General features: G+C 42.5%; 1 non-coding gene across 1 annotated transcript; it reads right to left on the bottom strand.

The window, feature by feature from the left end:
* Nucleotides 1-20,893: 20,893 nt before the first annotated feature.
* On the bottom strand, nt 20,894-21,000 carry LOC140725820 (U6 spliceosomal RNA). The gene has a single exon (XR_012098472.1). It is a non-coding gene; the product is annotated as a U6 spliceosomal RNA (small nuclear RNA).
* Nucleotides 21,001-21,288: the final 288 nt, after the last annotated feature.

Below are 21,288 nucleotides of genomic sequence, written 5' to 3'. Positions count from 1 at the left end.
TCCTTTCCTCGGCTTTAGTGTTTCCATACCAGGCCATGATACAACCAGTCAGGACCTTCTCCACTGTGTATCTATAGAAGTTTGTCGAAGTTTTAGATGGCACGTTAAATCTACACAAACTTCTAAGGAAATAGAGGCTCCGCTGTGCCTTCTTTGTAATGGCACTTACGTGCTGGTGCAGGGTTGCAGATGTCTACCCATGTTGAAGGACTCTATCTTTCCACATGAAGAGTGTTATCCTATATACTGTGATGAGCCCTGTGGACTTCTGCAGTATGAGGCATAGAGTGTTGAGCTTCTAGGTTTCTCAAACACCTGTATTTACTCATTTGTGTCTTAACTAAAGTCATTAAGCCCTTGTGCTTTCTGTTTAATCTTGTTAAGTTAATTGTGACTGGCACAGGTTTTCCACACGTTATGATTATTTAAAGCAGAGTCCTGTTTAGCTCTCATCATGGGGTCCTTGTGTGGAGAATAATTTGTCTCATGGTGTTGCTCAGTTGTGTCACTGATGTTCTATTGGAATTCCTATGTATAATCTCTTATTTCCATCTCTATGTCTGCTGTTCCTCCAGTCGTTGCCAGTGCTCACTCTGACAGAAGGACCCCACAGTGAATGGAGGCGAGGATGCCTTCTTTACTCAGTTTATGTCCTGAGTGTATGTTCCAAGTGTCCCAAGTTTATGTTCTGAGTGTAAGTTCCAAGTGTACGTTCCGAGCTTCTTCAGAATATGGTCAAGACTTTTTTCAGGCTTCTCAGGGTCACTCGGTCGTGTCACCAAAGTTCTGTTGGAATTTCTATGCATAACCTCTTGTTTCCGTCTCTGCGTGGGAGTCTCCATTCCTTCACACCTGGGTTCAGTCATCACCAGCACTCACCGTGATGATGTACGATCTTGAGATTCTTCTTCTTACAAGCAGCCATAAAACAAAAAAGCCCAAAAAGAACCTATTAAAAAAAAAACACCCAATGTGCAAAAAAAGAACAAATCGTGCAAATAATAAAAAGTAAACAAATAAGTTTGAAGTATATTCTTATCGAAGTATGTGCACATTATACAACCTTGAGATTTGTCTCCTAACAGGCAGACATGAAGCAAAGAAACCCAAAAACAACTATAGATAGAAGATTGTCTTAACACCCAATGTACAGAGAATAAAAAACCACATCATTACCCATAAAACTGCACTAAAAACCATAAAAAACTAAATAACCCATAAAAAAGAAGCCTGTCAAGCACCGAATGTGCAATGATAAAAGAACGTCATGCGAACAGTAACCACAAGCAAATAGTGTTTCTGTTCTGAAGTCTGCAAAGAGAGCCCCATGGTTCAGTGCAGAGCTTGAGCAAGTGTTGTGGAACGGTGATCTGAACAATCAGAACTAAAGTCCATGAAAGTAAGTCCACAGCCATGGATCCAGTCCATCACTGCAGCCGGTCCAGGAGCCTGTTAGTTGCAAGCCACAGCTTCAGATCAGCATAGAGATCATTAAACCTCACGGAACAGCGAGTTGAAGGCCCGACCTTTTCAATCTGGCCTGGTGCTTATATCAGCCATACATCAGCTCATTCCTTGAACAAGTATGGATTAAATTTGTTTCTAGAGGGAGATGAGTCTGGCATCTCGTGGGTGTTTCACATCCCATATTACCCACAGGAGGAGAGACAGATCGATCACATGAATGGTTCGTTGAAGTAACAGATTAAGCTGCTACCTACACCCTCCAGGAATGGCTGGAGGTGCTGCAGCAAGGGATGGACTCCTGAACTCCTAGCCAGTGAAACTGGGCGGGTCACTGATGTCCCAGCGTTTAGCAGTGTTGGAAGCTCGAGGAGGTGGAGTTGGAAGAGGAATTGGGGAAGGTTTGGGTGCAGCAATCACAGGGGCCAGTGGGACATGGGAGATAGTGGCAGGTGGACCCGGAAATAGGTGGTGGGTAGTGTTACCAGGGGAACTGGGAATGACATGTGTAAGTACCCAGTGATTAACCAGGAGGGAGGAGTTTGTGCCTTGTACATTGTGGAATGGCATAGTGGTGGATGCTGACAGCAGTGGTGATGATCCTGACCTGCGGTGGGAGCTCCTATAACACATTCTTGTGGATGGCATATGAACATGCCAACAGGAGTAGCATGTCAGATTGCTGGGTTTGTATGAGGACTCCGGCCCATGCTGCAGACAGGACTATACAAACTATCAATATCGGTCCTCTTTGATAGCAAGGAAAAAGACTGTTGCAGCAACTTGTCCTTCTCCACTGACTTTGGTTTTTTTGTTTTGGGGAAGGGATAGTTCACTCCAGTCATCTTCACCCTGTCGTATGGTAACCACCTGAAAGTACTTGAGCCCTAGTGACCCCTGGTGGAGTGAGTGCCTTAAGGGCTGGTATATCCCTGCTTGTGACTTGTTTAAACTGAAGGTCCCGACTCTGAAAGTGACGAGGAAGGAAAAGGCATGTTGGTGTATGCAGTGTGATAAGCTCAGGTCTAACCTGTCAGTGGGACACAGTGAAGGGAAGCAGAGGCAGCATCCTGAGATGACTGTGTCTACATGGGACAGTGCGGTGAAGGTGGACACTGAAGGGCACTTACTGGATATGGGTCTCCCGGGCCTACCCAGGGCTCCCCGTGGGGGTGAGGTATGGTTGCTGCTATCTGGGGTATGGGGTGTCGTACACATACCACTTCAGTGCACTGGATGAGCACCCTGCCCCTGACGGTCAGCGTAGGAAGAGGCCTATCACAGAGGCAGAAAGACTTTGGATAACAGCTCTCCCAGTATGGTACGGCCAGACTGACCCAGGAACTGATACGTATGACCTCTGTGATGGAGATACTACCTAACAAGACAGCCATAGCATTTAAACACGCAGAGGATGTGCTGATCCAAGTATCGGCCAAAATGATGGCTATTTGAACAGTTGCCTTGCAGAATCGGATGGCCTTAGATTACTTGTTCGCAGAGAAAGATGACGCTTGTGCTGTTATCAGTCAAGAATGCTGCATCTACATTTCTAACAAGTCAGGGAATATTAATCACCTGATTGATCACATCTAACAGTCAGTGGATGATATTCAGAAAGTGAGGGACATGTTCCATAGCTATTACACCCCAGGGGGAAGTAGATGCACTACCATAATATACTGGGTAGTGACTATTGTGCTTACAGTACTGGGTATTGTAGTTTTGCATTCTATATGTAGTTTGGTGGGGAGTTATACTAGCCAGAGGACTGAATTGTCACAGTGTCACCTCTTTTGAGGGGTGGGATACAAAGTGAAGGGGTAACTTACTGGCCGGTCGAAAGCTGCTTCCACCATGTTGATCGCTGATTGGCCAGTTTGATTGATGTGGCAGCTCTCCCATTGGTTGGAGGCTTCCAGTTTCAGGCACCCCCACAGGTATAAGATTAGTGCTTGCAGGACTCTCTCTCTTTTTGCTAGCGGCTCCCTTCAGACTGGGTAGTGATGAGGGCTAAAGAACTATTGGGAAAGTGTGCGGCAGACAGGAGGATGCATGCACACACAGATCTAAGTACCTGTTTGTTGAATGTTTAATGTTGTAGTTGTGTAACTTGGGGGATTTAGAAAAGTACATGTTTGACTTAGATGCTTGGTTGAGTGTTCCACTGTTTGTAAATAAATAGTTAACATGCTTACTTGCTTTCAGTGCCTGCAAATCTGCCTCCCTATAACACGAGGCAAACAAAATTAAACTCAGTATGCTAGGTGGGGTCTAACCAGAGCTTTATAGAGCTGCAACATTATCTCACGGGTGCTAGACTCAGTCCCCTGACTAATGAAGACCAACACTCTATACACCTTCTTAACCACCTTATCAACTTGCATGGGTCTATGGACATGACCTCGAGATCCCGCTGTTCCTCCACACTGCTAAGAATCCTGTACTCTGCCTTCATGGTCAGCTTCCAAAATGTATCACTTCACACATTTCCAGGTTGAGCATCTGCCCCTTCTCAACCTATCAATGTCCCATTGTAATCTACAGCAACTGTATATGCATTCAATAATGCACCAAGCTTTGTGTTCTCTGCAATTGGTACTAACCTATCCTTGCATTTCCTCATTCAAGTCATTGATAAATCCTGGAACCAATCCCTGAGGGTCACAACTAGTCATGGACCTCCAGACAGAATACGTTCTATCTACTATCAACCTCTGCCTTCTGTGGTCAAGCCAACTGTGAATCCTTACAGCCAAGTTTCCCTGGATCCAACTCTTCCTGACTTTCTGAATAAGCCTATTGTGGGGAACCTTGTCAAATGCCCTACAAAAATCCAAATACACCACATCCACAGCTCTGCATTCATTAGTTTTGTCACTTCCTCAGGAATTCAATCAACCCATCAGATACAACCTGCCCCTCACCAAGCCATGCTGACTATCCCTTATTAGGCTATACTTCTCCAACTGTTTGTAAGTCCTGTCTCGAAGAATCCTCTCTGACAGTTTGCCTATCACTGACCTACTCACTGGTCTGTAGTTCCCAGGGTTATCCTTATTACCTTTCTTGAAGAAAATAATAACATTTGCCAACCTCCAATCTTCTGCTACTACTGCTGTGCCCAATGAGGATGCAAAGTTCATCACCAAGGTGCAGTGATCTTTCCGTGGTAATCTGCGGTGTATCCTGTTTTGCCCCAAAGGCTTATCTATGCTAATGTTTTTCCAAACTTCCAGCACATCCTCTTTCTTAATATCAACATGTTTCAGCATATTGGCCCATCCTATGCTGCTCTAAAATTTGTCAAGATCCCTCTTGTGGGTGAATACTGAAGCAGAGTATTCATTAAGGACCTCCCCTCCCTCCTCTGACTCCAGGTATCTCTTTCCTCTTTTACCTCTGATCAATCCAACCTTCATTCTAGTCATCCTTCTGCTCTTCATATATAGACTGACGGGGTTTTCCCTGATCCTACTCATCAAGACTTTCTAATGTCCACTTCTAGCTCTCCTAAGTCCATTCTTAGGCTCCTTCCTCACTACTTTGTAATTCTCTAAAGCTCTGTCTGATCCTTGCTTCCTAAAACTTAATTTTGCTTCTTCTTTCTCTTAACTGGATGTTCCACATTTCTTGTCAAACATGATTCCTTTCCCTGCATCATTGGAACAAACCTACTCAGAACCCCATGCAAGTGTTCCCCAAACAACCTTCACATTTCTGTTGTGTATTTCCCTGAGTACATCTGTTGCAATTTATGCTTCCAAGTTCCTGCATCATAATTCCCCCTCTATTAATTAAATAGTTTCCATACCCATCTGCTCTTTTCTCTCTCCAAATGCAAATGGTAATAGTCAGGGAGTTGTGGTTTTTTTCCTCCAAAATGCTCACCCACTGAGAGATCTGACAGCTGACCAGGTTCAATGCCAATATTGGCCTCTCCTCTAATCGGCCTGTCTAGGAATTGCATCAGGAATCCTTCCTGTACACACTTAACAAGTTGTGCCCCAATCTAAACCTTTTGCACTAAGAATGTGCCAATCAATATTAGGAATGTGGAAGTCATCCATGACAGGAGCCTGTTAATTATGCACCTTTACAAAATCTGCCTCCTGATCTCTGTTACTATTGAGGGAACCTATAGAATGGTCATAAAAGTGTGATTGCTCCCTGCCTATTTCTGAATATCACCCACACTGACTCAGTAGACAATCCCAGCACAACATCCTCACTTTCAGTAGCTGTGATACCATCCATGATTAGCAATGCAAACTCCCCTGCCTCTCTGTCCCTTTTGAAACATCTAAACCCTAGAGCGTCTAGCAGCCTTTCCTGCCCGACTGACACTCCGTCTCCATGATAGTAACAATATCATAGTTACAAGTACTGATCCACACTCTGAATTCATCACCCTTGTTCTTGATACTTCTTGCATTAATATAGACACATTTCAACCCATCCAACTTACTGTAATTAGAACCATAGAACATTAAAGCACAGAAACAGGCCTTTTGGCCCTTCCTGGCTGTGCCGAACCATTTTTCTGCCTTTAGACTCTCTAAAGCTTGGAAGACTTTGCACCAACTGCTGGTAAATACCATTGATATGGATGGGTACTTGATGTGTATCATGAAAATGATGGGCAGAGTGGCCTGCTTCTGTACCGATTGACATTACGAAAAACCGAAATGTTACAGATATTTCTAGCTCCAACCTGGAATTTAACAAGCACCTTGACAGGACAGCCTTTGGCAGAATAGTGCTTCCACAGCTCTGCAATTGCAGCTGTAGCTGGAACTCAATTAGCTGTTTCATTGAGAGCTTCTTTTCTAAATCTGTTTTACCTAAAAAACTGAATCCCCTTGGTGAAAGTGAAGCTCCTGTCCTCACTGCACCGCCCGCCCCCCCCCCCTCCCCCGCTTTAACTGGGTACTTTGCTCTGATTCCCCTCTGCTCATTCTCCATATATCATGCCTCTGTGTAAGGGGAACGTTAACTTGTCTGGGAGCAGCTGGGTATTGTAGAAGCCTTGAAGTGAACACCAGCTCCTTAATGAACGACTCCCTGCAGGCTTGACTAACACTAAAGTCTGGAATTAGCAGAAACAACTCAAACCAACAATCAGTCAGCAACCAATCAACAAGCAATTGACGATTGCTTTAAATACTGTAGATGATGCCTTAGGGGTGATAGAAGGGGGAAGAGGTGGGTCTATCCTGTCTTTGAATGCTAGTTTCCAGCCGTGTTAAACAGATGGTGATACCTATATCATTCATGTCTAATTCACCACCATTGAAGCCGATTTAATGCTCTGTACTGACTGGTGTCAGAATCTGCCTACTCTGCATATTCCTGGTGAGTGAGAACTGGCGTCATTCCCAACATGGAGGTTCTGTGAGAAAAGTACTGTTAATGAGCAGACCCCACAAAACAGATTAAAATTGTCACTGATTAGATGCAATGTAGCCAGCTTATATTGCCATAGACTGAAAAACTCTACATGTCCATCTTGAATTTTGATTGAGAAAAAGAAACTTCAAATCATTTATAATTCAAAGTATACAAATGATTTATGATTATTTATCTTTTTAAAAAATCAGTCCCGTTTTGATTTCAAAGGCTCTGAGTTCCCGATGAGAACTGTTCTGGTATTTAGGGTGGCGAAGTGCACCTTGGGAAATTGTTCATGCTTCAAAGCCCTGTCTGCAAGATTTAAGGCCGCTGGAAAATATACTAGGCTGGAACTTAGGTCAGGAGATGTCAATATTTCAGAAACCAGGCTGCTTTCCAAGCCCCAAACAACAGATAAGAAGTAACACCCCTGCCACATTGATCAAGGCACTCGCACTGTGTCGTGACAGTAGCAATCAGTGATGAACTAAATCCATGGAGACCAACTTTCTGAGGGACCTATTTTCCATTTTCAGCTGCAACAACTCTCATTGCCCAGTCGCTGGGGTTGCTGAACGCACCATTAAAAGACCCTCTCTAAAGGGATCTTGCTATTTCCGTACAGGCAGGCTTAACGCTTCAGTTTGGCCTCCAGTCGCATTCTAGCTGTTTTCAATTGCTCTTGGGAGTTCATCTTCCTTGCTCTGCTTTCCATTCCTCATACAGGAGACTTATTTTTCCATCACTTCACAATGAAGACAAATGCCAAACTGAATCCAGAACAACAGGCATTTATCAAATAAATCTGCCCTGTCAAAAGCATTAATAATGATCATCACACAGCGTTCCTTTGTTTTTCCTGTTCCTTTCTCCATGCTGGTGTTCCAGGAGGTGATTACTCAGTGTCTATAGTTTCAGCTTTAGAGCTTCTACTGCATCGGCCAGACTGAATGAAGGTTGAGCCTTTCAGCCGAGCTGGTGTGAATCTGAGCTGGCTGAGAGACTTGTGCAGCATCAAGCAGGGAGCAGGCATGATCCCAGCCTTGGAGAGGACACTGAGCCCCTCTCCCATGGAGCCATTGCTTCTCCTAGGGCAGTCCTACCACACTGCCAGGTATATGAACCAGAGCAGAGCACTGCTGTGATGTGTTGCTCTGACAGCCTTTTTTGCATAGTGTGCTGTGCTTCCTCAGGAATCCAGAATAATCCTCACATTTAAATTGGCAGCTATCTGAGTTTTTACACTAATCAGATTCACTGCCAAATAACCCGTAAGAGTTATAATAATATTTTCTAACACACTGAGATGCATTACTTTGCTGATGGAGCCAGTTGCAGGTTCTCCACGGAATACCCTTTGATCTCAAAGTAAAATCTTTGCCACAAACTAAAGCCGGAGCCCTTCAGTTGCAAAATCCGGCATTAACACCACAGATTATGTCCATTTTGCCAAGCAGGAGGACTCCGTTTAGCAAAATGGCAGAACCTGAGGCTGCTGCAGGCTAATTGGTGTGCAACAACACCCTGCAAAGAGCTGCCTCCCATGACACCCACCTGTACCTCCTTCCTCATCAGCCTGGTGAGTCAACTTCTTTGCAAAGTGCTGAACTCTGTTATTAAGTAAGAATTAAGACAGCACCAAGAAAACATCAGCAGAGTTAACTTGGCTTTATAAAAGGGAAATTGAGTGGGAAACTGTTAAAAGAATTGACTTTTAGATGTAACTCACAGGGAAAATAGCAGACGTCGTATATTTGTGTTTTCAGAATAAAAGACAGGAGAAATAAACAGATCACGGCCAGGTTGGCACTCCTAATAGTGGGCAGCTAGAGTGTCATTAATGTCAATTGTAAATAACTGATTTCGATGATGGGACGGATGTCTAAGACTGCTGACATTTCAGAGTTTGGTGGAAAGGAGGCAGAGAGATTTCAAAGGAATATAAACAGATTAGAACAAAGTAAGAAGATAGCAGGGAAAATAAATGTGAGGTTATTCACAAAAGAATATAGAAAAGAAGAATAGGTGTTTTAAAATAGAGAGCAATTATTAAATTTTTTTTCAGGGTGATTTGGGCATTTCATCTATGAACTACAGAGAGGCAACATGCAAACAGCACAGGCAATTATGCACCCGCCTTTCACCTTTGAACTTGTGCTCCCTCCCTTCCCCCACCTTCTAGTCTGGCTTCTTCCCCTTTCTTCTTCAGACCTGGAGAAGGGTCTCTGACCAAACCTTCAAATGTTTATTCATTTCCATAGATACCACCTTACCTGCTGAGTTCCACCAACATTTTGTATGTTTTACTCTGGATTTCAAGCATCTGCAAAATCTCTTGTCTTTACAATGACGAGACTTGCTAACCTTCTGATCGTGATCATGTGCGACATGTGCGGAGCATAGCTTGCAGTGTGCATGGTTTTAGTGGTTAGTTTCAGTGGCAGGAATTTGTATCAGTCCAGTCTTTGAGCAGAAGTCAGAGAAGCATCATAACAAGGCAAAACCATCCTTGCTCCCTGAAGAGCAATCTACCCAACCCATTCACCTATATTTATCCCGTTACCCAGAAAACAATCTTCTCTCAAGTGCCCATTCAATACCTTTTAAAAAGCATTCATAAACCTACAACTATCCAGACGTTTGGTTGTGACGTGGTGCTACGACTGTACAACAGCACTGAAGAGTGAAAGCAGATAATGTGATTGCAGTAATTAATGAAGTCATAAGTGGGGTTGAGTCAGAAGTATTTCAAACAATGTTCTGCACCTAACAAATCTAGCTAGAGTGTTCCATATTTTCCAGCACTCCTGCATTGTTCTTAGCACAACAATATTAGGAATATTAATCACAGATTTCCTGCTGTCCTTTCTGGAAGGTCTAGAGGGCTCGTTGGAGCTGAGGAGAAAGGAAAGGAAAAAGGGAGGAACCATCACACCCCCCACACCCCCCCCCCCCCCGTGTCTCCCGATGATCCTTTGGTCTCAGTATCTGAAGATGGCAGGTTGCCTTCAGGAAAGTGAATTCAAAGAAAGCATCCGGTCTGAGTGAGAGGTTGTTGTTATGACACCACTCAGCCAAACTTTCAATCTCCCTCCTGTCTGCTGGTTCGTCACCACCCTGGGTACAGCCCACTTCAGTGGTGTCATCAGCAAGTTGTATTGGTGTTGGAGCTGTACTTAGCCACACAGTCATAGGTGTAAAGTGAGTAAAGCAGGGGGCTGAGCACACATCCCTGCAGTACTCCTGAGCTGATGGAGATTGTGGAGGAGATGTTTTGTCGATCTAAACTGACTGGATCTACAATCCAGGATCCAATTAAACAAGGGGGTATTGAGGCCCAGGTCTTGGAGTTTACTGATTTGTTTTAGAAACATAGAAACATAGAAAAATATGTCCTTCAGGCCCTTCGGCCCTCAATGCTGTGCCAAACATGTACTTACTTTAGAAATTACCTAGGGTAACCCATAGCCCTCTATTTTTCTAAGCTCAATGTACCTATCCAGGAGTCTCTTAAAAGACCCTATCGTGTCCGCCTCCACCACCGTCACTGATGGCCCATTTTACGCACTCACCACTCTCTGCGTAAAAGAATTTAGCCGTGACATCTCTTCTGTACCTACCTCCAAGCACCTTAAAACTAGACCCTTTCGTGTTAGCCATTTCAGCCTTGGAAAAAGCCTCTGACTATCCACACAATCAATGCCTCTCATCATTTTATACACCTCTATCAGGTCACCCCTCATCCTCCGTCACTCCAAGGAGAAAAGGCCAAGTTCACTCAACCTATTCTCATAAGGCAAGCACAGCAGCTTTGAGTGTCCAATGGACTCGGACCCCAAGATCCCTCTGATCCTCCACACTGTCAAGAGTCTTACCATTAATACTATTTTCTGCCATCATATTTGACCTACCAAAATGAACCACCTCACACATATCTGGGTTGAACTCCGTCTGCCTTTTGAGGGGACGATGGTGCTGAATGCTGAGATGTAATCAATAAAGAGCATCCTGATGTATGCATCTTTGCTATCCAGATCTTCCAGGGTTATGTGAAGAGCCAATGAGACAGCATCTGCTGCTGACCTGTTGCTTTGGTAGGCAAATTGGAGTGGATTCAAGTTGCCACTCAGACGGGAGCCTCTCAAAACACTTCATCACTGTGGATGTAAGTGACACTGGGTGATAGTCATTTAGACAGGTTACCATACTCTCCTTGGGCGATGATATGATTGAAATCTGCTCGAAGCAGGTGGGTACCTCATACTGCCGGAGCGAGAGGTTGAAGATATCCGTGGATACACCAGCTAGCTGGTTGTCAGAGGTCTTCAGTACTCGACCAGGTACACCGTCCAGACCGGATGCTTTCCTTGGATTCACTCTCTTGAAGGCAGCCCGCACGTCTTCTTCAGATACTGAGAACAAAGGATCATTGTGAGACACGGGGGTGCGCGATGGTTCCTACTTGTTCTGGTGGTCAAAGCGAGCATAGAAGGCATTGTGCTCATCTGGAAGTGAAGCTCTGCTGTCTCCTATATCACGAGATTTAACTTTGTAGGAGGTTATGGCATTCAAACCGGCCACAGCTGTCAAGTCTCCCTCGGTGATTCCAGTCTAGTCCAGAATCTCCACTCCACCCGAGAGATGACTTTCCGGAAATCATACCTGCACCTCTTGTAGCATTCTTGAACTCCAGACCTGAATGTCTGTGATCTGGCTCTCAGCAGATTCCAGATTTCCTTGTTCATCCAGGACTTCTGATTGGGGAAAACCCTGAACAATTTTTTGGGGATACACTCATTCACAGCTGTTTTAATAAAATCTGTAACAACCCCAGTGAAATTGTTCAGGTCCCCAGATGTGATCTTAAACATGGCTCAGTCCACTGACTCAGGGCAATCCTGTAACCGTTCCTCTGCCTCCACAACCACCTCTTAGCTATCTTGATCTTTGGAGCTTTGCTCTTTAGGCTCTGTCTGTATGCAGGTAGTACGAATACAGCCAAACGATCCGACTTGCCAGAATGCAGTCTCGGGAAGGAATGATAGGCATTCCTTATCATAGTGTAGCAGTGGTCTAGTGTGTTGTAACCTCTGGTGCAACAGGTTACATGCCGGTGATAATTGGGCAAGGTTCTCTTCAGACAGGCCTGGTTAAACTCATCAGAGGTGGAGAAGGTCAGTAACTTTAAATCCCTGGGCATCACTATCTCAAAGGACCTGTCCTGAATCCATCATATACCTATAATTGCAAAGAAAGCACAACAGCACCTCTATTTCCTCAGGAGTGGAAATTTGGCATGTCATCAAAAACCTTGGCAAGCTTCTGTGGTGGGAAGTGTGTTGACTGTCTGTATTATGCCCTGTTATGGGAACACCAATGCCTTGGAATGGAAAATCCTTCAAAATGTAGTGGATTCGGGTCTTCAAATGAGTTCTTGAACAAGGCCTAGTCCATCACGGGTAAAACCCTCCGAGCCATTGAGCACATCTACATGAAACATTGCTGTAGAAAAGCAGCATCCATTATCAAAGATCCTCACTGCCCGGCCATGCTCTTTTCTCACTGCTGCCATCAGGCAAAAGGTACGGATGCCCAGGACTCACACCACCAGGTTCAAGAACAGTTACTACTCCTCAACCATCAGGCTATTGAACAAAGGTGGATAACTACACGCATTTTATTTCTGGTGTTCCCACAACTGAAGCCACTTTATCAACTCTTCTTCTTGTTACTTCATGCTTTTTTATTTCATGTTATTTAATACTCGTTATTTATTGAAATTTGTTTATATTTGCATTTGCACAGTTTTTGTTCATTGACCCTTAACAGCTACTGTTCCATAGATTTACTAAGTATGCCTACAGAAGAAAGAATCTCAGGGTTTTATGTGGTGAAGTGTAAGTACTCTGATAATAAATTTTACTTTGATCTTTGAACTTTGAATTTTGAAAGTCAACTTCTGTGCCCGCTTCCCTCAGTTCCTCCAAAGCAGAAACGGAGGAGCTAAGTAGAGTTATATACCAGCCTAATCCTTGTGACCAGCAGGCCCAGCGAGTCCCAATAAACCTGCCTCTCTGTGCATGCTTATGACTTCTGGCTTTTAAAAAACATGAAGTCTTCAAGTGAACATAAAAACAACTTCTTCATTGAAGTTTCAAAATAAAAATTTTAAACATAATAAGTTAAAGTCTGAAGTTCAAAGTAAATATATTATCAAAGTACATATATGTCACCATATACAACCCTGAGATTCATTTTCTTGTGGGTATATTCAACAAATCCATAAATAGAATAATAACCATAATAGAATCTATGAAAGACCACACCAACTTGGGCATTCAACCAGTGTGCAAAAGACAACAAACTTTGCAAATACAAAAATTAAGAAATAATAATAATAAATTAAATAAGCAATAAACATTAAGAACAGGAAATGACAAGTCCTTGAAAGTGAGCCCTTGTGGGAACGCTTCATGATGGGGCCCCTGAAGTTAAATGAAATAATCCCTTTAGGTTCAAGAGCTTGATAGTTCTAGGATAATAACTGTCCCCAAACCTGGAATCAGAATTGAATGACGTAACTGTGAAGAATGGCGTCTTTAGGTGCATTTACCTTTAATGGCATACTTTTGGACATTAGAAATGACCATTATTAAAAAATAAAATGTTGGTGTTAAGTTCATAAACACTTTTTATTGGTAAATTCTATATTTCATTCTTCCTGATTTACAATTGTTTATTTTGTGTTGGTGATGAAAGTGTGATGGTTAAATTGTATCAGCTAGAATTGTGCACCAGACGTGAGCTTATTTTTAATTACTAGTGGAATTGCAAAGCATTATTCACATAATCGGGATGATCTTATCCCAGACTACTCAGAAAATGCTCAAAGTGTTCACTCATAACTGCCCTTTGGCGTACAGTTGCAAAGGCACTTCAAAACCACTTTGGGAATTTTCACCACCAAGGCAGCAGCTGACAAAGACAGAACTGTCCTCATTTCCAATGTGGCTCAGTTGGCCAATAAAAATCACCCTTATTACCAGCAGAATGAGTGAAAGTAAAACAATACAACTTGTGTAATTACTGTCTCTGTCCAATCTAAAACCATCTTTATTTATGTTACTGAGGATCACTTGCTTTTGACAATCCACATGCAGTGAAATAATCATATAGCTAAGTGACAATTTCAGACAATCCACTTTTAATATACACTGCATATAGTTGGTCAGAACATCATTTCCAACTGATAATGTGAAATCATTGGTTTATCAGCACCTTCTGTTAGTTAACTTAATTGATTCTTCAATATATGCTCACTTCCCTGATTTCTTGAATTGTTTCGCTTGCTTAATAACAGTAAATCACAGTCAGGCAGTTCAGAGTATCCTTTAAAACATCAGTAATAGTTCTCTGATGAACTCTATTCACTGAGCTTCTGAAGATTTTGTACATTTCTTGACAGCCTATAAATAAATGACAGTAAAGTCAGCCCAGCCTATATGTCTTCCCAGATTGCCAATATTCTTGCTGATTAATGGTTATGCTCATTAAAGGCTGACTCAATGCTTTTTGTAATTGTGTATATATGCAATGACTTGAAGATCACCTATAATTGTAATGTTGGGATAATTGACCAAGGTTTTGTTGTGAATTGAAGGCAACTCATACTGTGGATTTCAGGTTATAATGAATCACATTAATGGACCTATTAAACCTAATTTTAGGTTCCTAAAGCAGTATATTTTTCCAGTGACTGTGAGCAATTATAGCTTTTATAGCTGTGTTTTTAATTATATAGCTACAGCATTTGTAAGCATCTTTGTCAAATTTTGCATTTTTTAATTAATGCATGAAAAGGCCAGTAATGATGCTACAGATAGCCTGGTTATAAAAGTGAGGTAACAAACAAGGAGTCCGAAATGTGAGAGGGAGATTAAATAAGGGTCCTACAATTTGTTTTAGAGATTAAAAATTTCCGTGAAGAATCCAAACTGATGTTCCAGAATGCTTCGCTGTGCATTTGTGTGGAAAATTGTGTCCTTCGTCCTCAAAAAGGAAAGGGATAATCCTGCATCTATCATATACAGTGGCCAGATGTGAGATTCTGTGTAATCCAGACGCTTGCCATAGGAAAGGTTGCTATGGCCACATGCTGTGGAAGAGATGACAGCTTGATACATTCCTTCCCAGTGACATTGACACAGGCACTGAAGAGCTCATATTAAAAAGTCACAAGAACTGCCAGACAAATTGTTTGGAAAGAGTACAAACTCAGGAACATGAGCACAGTGATACTGATCACAGCAGAATAAAGAGTCATAGCGCTCTACAGCACAGAAACAGGCCCTTCAGCCCATCTAGTCCTTGCCAAGCCATTAGTCTGCCTAATCCCATTGACCTGCTCCTGGACCATACCCCTCCCATCTAAGTGCCTCTCCAAATTTCTCTTAAATGTTGACATCGGATCTGTATCCACCACTTGCACTGGCAGCTCATTCCACACTCTCACCACCCTCTGAGTGAAGAAACTCCCCCTCGTATTCCCCTCACCTTTCAGCCTTATCCCATGGCCTCTAGTTCTAGTCTCACCCAGCCTCAGTGGAAAAAGCCTGTGCATGCCAGATCAATCAGATTACAGCCAAAGCAAACAGAATTCTGGGTATCCTGCGAAGAAACTCCCACTCATGTAGTAAATCCGCCAAGATCATGGCATGCAAGACACTCATCCGTCCAAAGCCTGAGTATTGTGCGGCCATATGGGATCCCCATCAAGCTAACAATAAGAAGTCCATCAAAAAAATCCAATGCCCTGCTGCTTGCTTTGTGCTAAATGATTACAGCAGGAAATCCACTGTCACCAACTAGCCCTCTAACCTTCAATGGGAACCACTTGAAAAACGACATACTAAACTACAATTAATCTCCATTTTCAAAGAAGTTCACAACATCACTCCATCAAACATCCAAATTCATCACAGGGTCAGTTCAACTCGACAGCAAACTGGACCTCACACACTGGAAACCCCTTCATTCAACAAGATTTGCTGCCAGTACTCCCTCTACCCAAGATCAACAAGAGAGTGGAATCTTCTGCCACCAGACCTGCGCAGTATTTCTGACATTAATATTTTTAAAGATAGACTCAATCAAATCAATTTAGGTGATCTAGTCAAAAAAGCTCACTTTACAATTTAACTCTCACGCCGTTCACACCAACTGCGCGTTATAACAGAAGTCCGGCCCTGCTTGCACAGTACCAAGCAGAAGCAGAAGAAAGCCTGCTTGCCTTTACCGTATCTATATCCCTCATAATTGTGTATTCCTCTATCAAACCTCCCCTCAGTCTACTATGTTTTAGGGAATAAAGTCCCAAACTGTCCATCCTTTCCCTATAACTCAAGACCTCAAGTCCCGGCAGCATCCTTGTAAATTTTCTCTGCACTCTTTTAAATCTTATTTATACCTTTTCTGTAGGTTGGTGACCAAAACCGCACTCAATACTCCAAATTAGGCTAACCAATGTCAACATAATTTCACAATATTCTTACACAATTTCTTTTATAATTTCAACATAATCTCCCAACTCCTGAATACATTGATTTATGAAGGCCAATGTGCCAAAAACTGTATCTATGACCCCTTTATGACCCTATCTATCTGTGATGCCACTTTCAATGAATTATGGACTTGTATCCGCAGATTCCTCTGTTCTACCAAACTCCTCAGTGCCCTACCATTCTCCATGTAAGACCTGCCCTGGTTGGTCTTCACCAAGTGCAACACCTCACACTGGTCTGCATTAAATTCCATCTGCTGTTTTTCAGCACATTTTTTCAGTTGGACCAGTTCCCACTGTAAGTCATGATAGTCTACCTCGCTGTCCTGTACATCCCCAATCGTGGTGTCATCTGCAAATTTGCTGATCCAGTTAACCGCATTATCATCCAGATCATTGATATACAGTAGATGACAAACAACAGCAGGCCTATCACTGATCCCCGTGATATCACACCACTAGTCATAAAAACTTCCAGTCAGAGAAGCAACCATCTACTACCACTATCTGCCTCCTCCCGCAAAGCCAATGTCTAATCCAATTTACTACCTCACCTTGAATGCCAAGCCACTGAACATTCTTGACTGACCTCCCATATGGCTGTTTGTCAAAAGCCTCGCTAAAGTCCATCTACTGTCTTGCCACTCAGCAGCCACTGCCTCACCTTCATCAACTTCCCTGGCAACCTCCTTGAAAAACTCTGTAAGATTGATTAGACATGACCTATCATGCACAAAGCCATGCTGATGATCTCTGACCAGTCTCTGTCTATCCAAGTATTTGTACCTCTGGTCCCTTAGAATACCTTCCATTATCTTTCCCACTACTGACATCAGGCTCACCAGCCTATAATTTCCTGACTTATTTGTAGAGCCTTTCTTAAACAGCAGAACAACATTAGCTATCCTCCAATCCTCTGGCACCCCATCCATAGCTAAGGATGATTTAAATATTTTTGCTGGGCCCCCTGCAATTTCTGCCCGTAGGTTCCGAGGGAACTCCTTGTCAGGCCTTGGAGATTTATCCACACAAATTTGCCTCAAGACAGCTAACACCTGTAATCTGTATAGGTTCTGTGACTTTGCTTCTGCTCTGCTCACTTCTATAGACTCTGTGCCCCTCTCCTGAGTAAATACAGATGCAAAAAATCCATTTAAGATCTTCCTCCATCTCTTTTGGCTCCAAGCATAGATTACTACTTTATCTTCCAGAGGACCAATTTTGTCTCCAACACTCCTTTGGCTCTTGATATATCTGTTGATGCCCTTAGGATTATCCTTCACCTTGTCTGCTAGAACAAACTCCTGCCTTCTATTAGGCCCCCTGATTTCCTTCTCAAAGACCAAGGATCCCTAGACTTGTTATCTTTGCCTTTTATTTACTTAATCTGTACTCTCAAAATCCCCCTGACCAAGTACACCTTTACCAGGAAGCACCTGTCCCAATCCACCCTTACCAGATCCTTTCTGAAACCATCAAAATTGGTCTTTCTCCAATTTAGAATTTCAGCCTGAGAACCGGACCTATTCATTTCCATAATTACCTTGAAACTAATGGCATTATGATTACTGGATGCAAGATGTTCCCCTACACAAAACGGCCCTGACTCATTCTCTATAGGAGATTCAGTATCACACTCTCTCCAGTTGGGGCTTCTGTGTACTGATTAAGAAAACTTGCCTAAACACATTTGACAAGCTCTTCCCCATCCATCGCTTTTACAGTATGAGTCCCAGTCAATATGTGGAATGTTAAAATTACCTACTATCACAATCTTTTGTTTGAACAGCCTGCGATCTGTCTACAAATTTGCTCCTCTAAATCCTGCGGATTGTTGGGTGGTCTATGATACAATCCCAATAACATGGTCATACCATTCTTATTCCTCAGTTTTACCAATAAGGCCTCACTAAGTGTACTTTCCAATCTGTCCTGTCTGAGCACTGTCATGACATTTTCTCTGACTAGAAATACCACCCCTCTCCCTTTAATCCCTCCTGCTCTATCATGTCTAAAAACAACAGAACCCCAGAACATTGAGCTGCTAGTCTTGGCCCTCCTGCAACCAAGTCTCCCTAATGGCTAAAATGTCATAATTCCTCTTGCTAATCCATGCCCTAAGCTCATCCGCCTTTCCTACAATACTCCTTGGACTGAAATATACGCAGCTCAGGCCATTGGTCATAGGATGCTCACCCTTTTGATTCCTGACTTTGTCTGAGGTCTTAACAACATCCTTCTCCACAACCGCTCCCACTAGCAGTTCTGGCACTCTGGTTCCCATCCTCCTGCAACTCTAGTTTAAACCACACCCCTATGCAACACTAGCATACCTCCCTGCTAGGCTATTAGACCCCCCCAGTTGTCAGTGTCACAGGGAAACCCAGCAGGGCTTTTCATGCTGCATGTAAAAAAGGCTACAAATGGCTCTTTTGAGGTTGATTACTGCACAATATTATGTCCCACTTAATCACTTAATTAAGCACTTAGGATAATTCTGATTTAGTTTACCTGGGCACTAAGGTGATTAGAATCAGTGCAGCATCAATCACAATGAGCAGCAGGAAAGTTCTAAGGAATGCAAATCATCCAATGGCCCTGAGGTAGAGGTATCCATTTGTTTTTTTGACTGTGTATCGCTGTTTGTGATGCTCAGTTTGGGAAATGAGTCATCCCTTCATCACCTCAGAGTGATAGACCAGCAACTGAGATTTGCTGACAGATAGCCATGCCTCCAAAGAATAAAATAATTCAAGATACTTTCACAGAATTCCTCCAAGTTATGAAGCAAAAATGAAATTAGTTGCTCAGAATCATCGGCATTTAGGATATGCAAATTTTCGCTCGTGCTGCAGCATGAAATAATTCACCCTCTTACAGGTGCTTTTCCTCCATAGTTTCTAACAACGCAGTCTTATCCTCAAAGCTGAGATCAGTAAAAATAACATTTTTTTCATTTATTCATTCATTAGATGTAGAATGTCATTGGCCACGTTAACATTTGCCGCCCTCCCCAAATGCCATAGAGTGAGATGGTTAGTTAGGAACCAAACACAGTAGTGGGGTCTGGAGTCACATACCGTACCAGGTCAGGGTGGCAGATTTCCTCCCCCAAGTGAGACTGGTGAAACAGATGATTTTTACAACAATATAGTTTTTTTCCTGATTACCAGTACTGGGTAACTTTACTTCTTAAGTACGTGAATTTAAATTCCTGAGATGCCTTGATAAGATTTGAACTTGAGCCTCCACAACAGTAGCTTAAAATTTTGGCTGTTCATCAATAGCTTAGCCTTACCCTATTGTTATGGCTTTTATCTGCATCTTATAGTGGAATGCCAAGGTAAGTTTTGAAAATAGATTTATTCACAATGCAAAAGAAACATGTATCTGGACGATTTGTTTTATACCTGTAAAAAAAATTTTTGAAAGCAGAGTGCTGCCAAAGATGACAGTGACCAGTGCAAATCTTTCAGGATATTTTATACAAAAATGCTGGAGAATTTAGGGTCAGGTGCCAAAGAACAAATATTATATAATAATCAGTATCTCATAAGTTAGCTCATGTGCAAAAAGATGCATAAAAATAAAAATTGTTAAACAATTTCTGGAGATTGCAATCCATGGTATTGCAGATAAAGGACACTTAAAAACATCTTTTGTACTTTTTCAACTTCTGGTTTTAAACCTTTTGTGTCTTTCTGAATGAGTATAATATCTGCAATGTTAATCTCCCCAGGGGCAAAAAAACAAGAAAAGTAACAATGAATGAACTGGTCATCATAAAAATGTGTCCACAACATCATATGCAGCCCTAGTTTCAGGTGCCGCTGAGTGTCCCACCATGGAGAGGCACAGCACTTGCTGCATTATTTAGAACAGGCTGCCACTCTGAAATTGAAAACCTAATTTAATTTTGAATTATTTTGCACAGAGGTCCACTAACTCAGCGATGAAAGAGTGGTGGCAGCTTCTGGCTTTTCCAATACTCCTTGTAGGTGCAGAGAATCAGGCAAACTCCAGGTGTTGACAGGTCCCATCCTCTGATTCCCTCTTCTCTATTTGTAGACTACATTTACCCCATCCAGTATTCTGAGGTTGGCCCCCTGATGCCCAGCTTTCATAATACTTACTAAAGAAAGCAAAAAAAAACACCAAGGATTTAGTTCCGATGCCTAAAAGCAATATATAATATATTAGATGACTCCCAAAGTTCTTGGTTGTGCCCCCTTAGAGCTGGCCTGCAGAGAGAGAGCAGTGGTGGTAAATAGAGCTGGAAATGTGCTTATGAACTCCTGCCACCTCATTAGGCAGCACCTCTGCACGTGGTACTCCTAGTCATAGTCATACAGCATCAGCATAGAAACTGGCCATTTGGCCCATCTTCTCCAAACTGACTTGCTTTGTCTGCCTAGGCCCATCTACCCACACCCAGACCATAGATCTTCTTACCCCTTATTTTTTTAGGTAATTTTTTTTTAAAATATGGAACACTTCACGAATTTGCTTGTCATCCTTGCGCAGAGGCCATGCTAATCTTCTCTGTATCGTTCCAATTTTAGTATATGTGCTGCCGAAGCGAGCACAAGGTAATTTTTTTCTTCTTTTTTCTCCCTCCATGAAGTTTCAGATTTGACCAGAAGGATGTTTTCTTTTTTTTTGTAATTGTATCCTCAAATGGACTGCCCAGTCCCTTTTTTTTTGTTTTAGGTTAGTTTAGTGGTTTTTTCTCTCCTTATAAATAGAAAATTTCCAGTCTTTTTTTTTTGTATGAATTGTCAGGGGGAGTTGTGGTTCTCTGTTTATATATACTAGCCTAATATTATATTATACATGATTTTGACAGTGTAATCCTTTTCTTAGTACGTTTACTG

Source organism: Hemitrygon akajei, chromosome 3 (assembly GCF_048418815.1).
Source record: "Hemitrygon akajei chromosome 3, sHemAka1.3, whole genome shotgun sequence".
Lineage (NCBI taxonomy): Eukaryota > Metazoa > Chordata > Chondrichthyes > Myliobatiformes > Dasyatidae > Hemitrygon > Hemitrygon akajei.
Note: the sequence above shows the minus strand (reverse complement) of the source record. Positions and strands in the feature narration are given on the sequence as shown.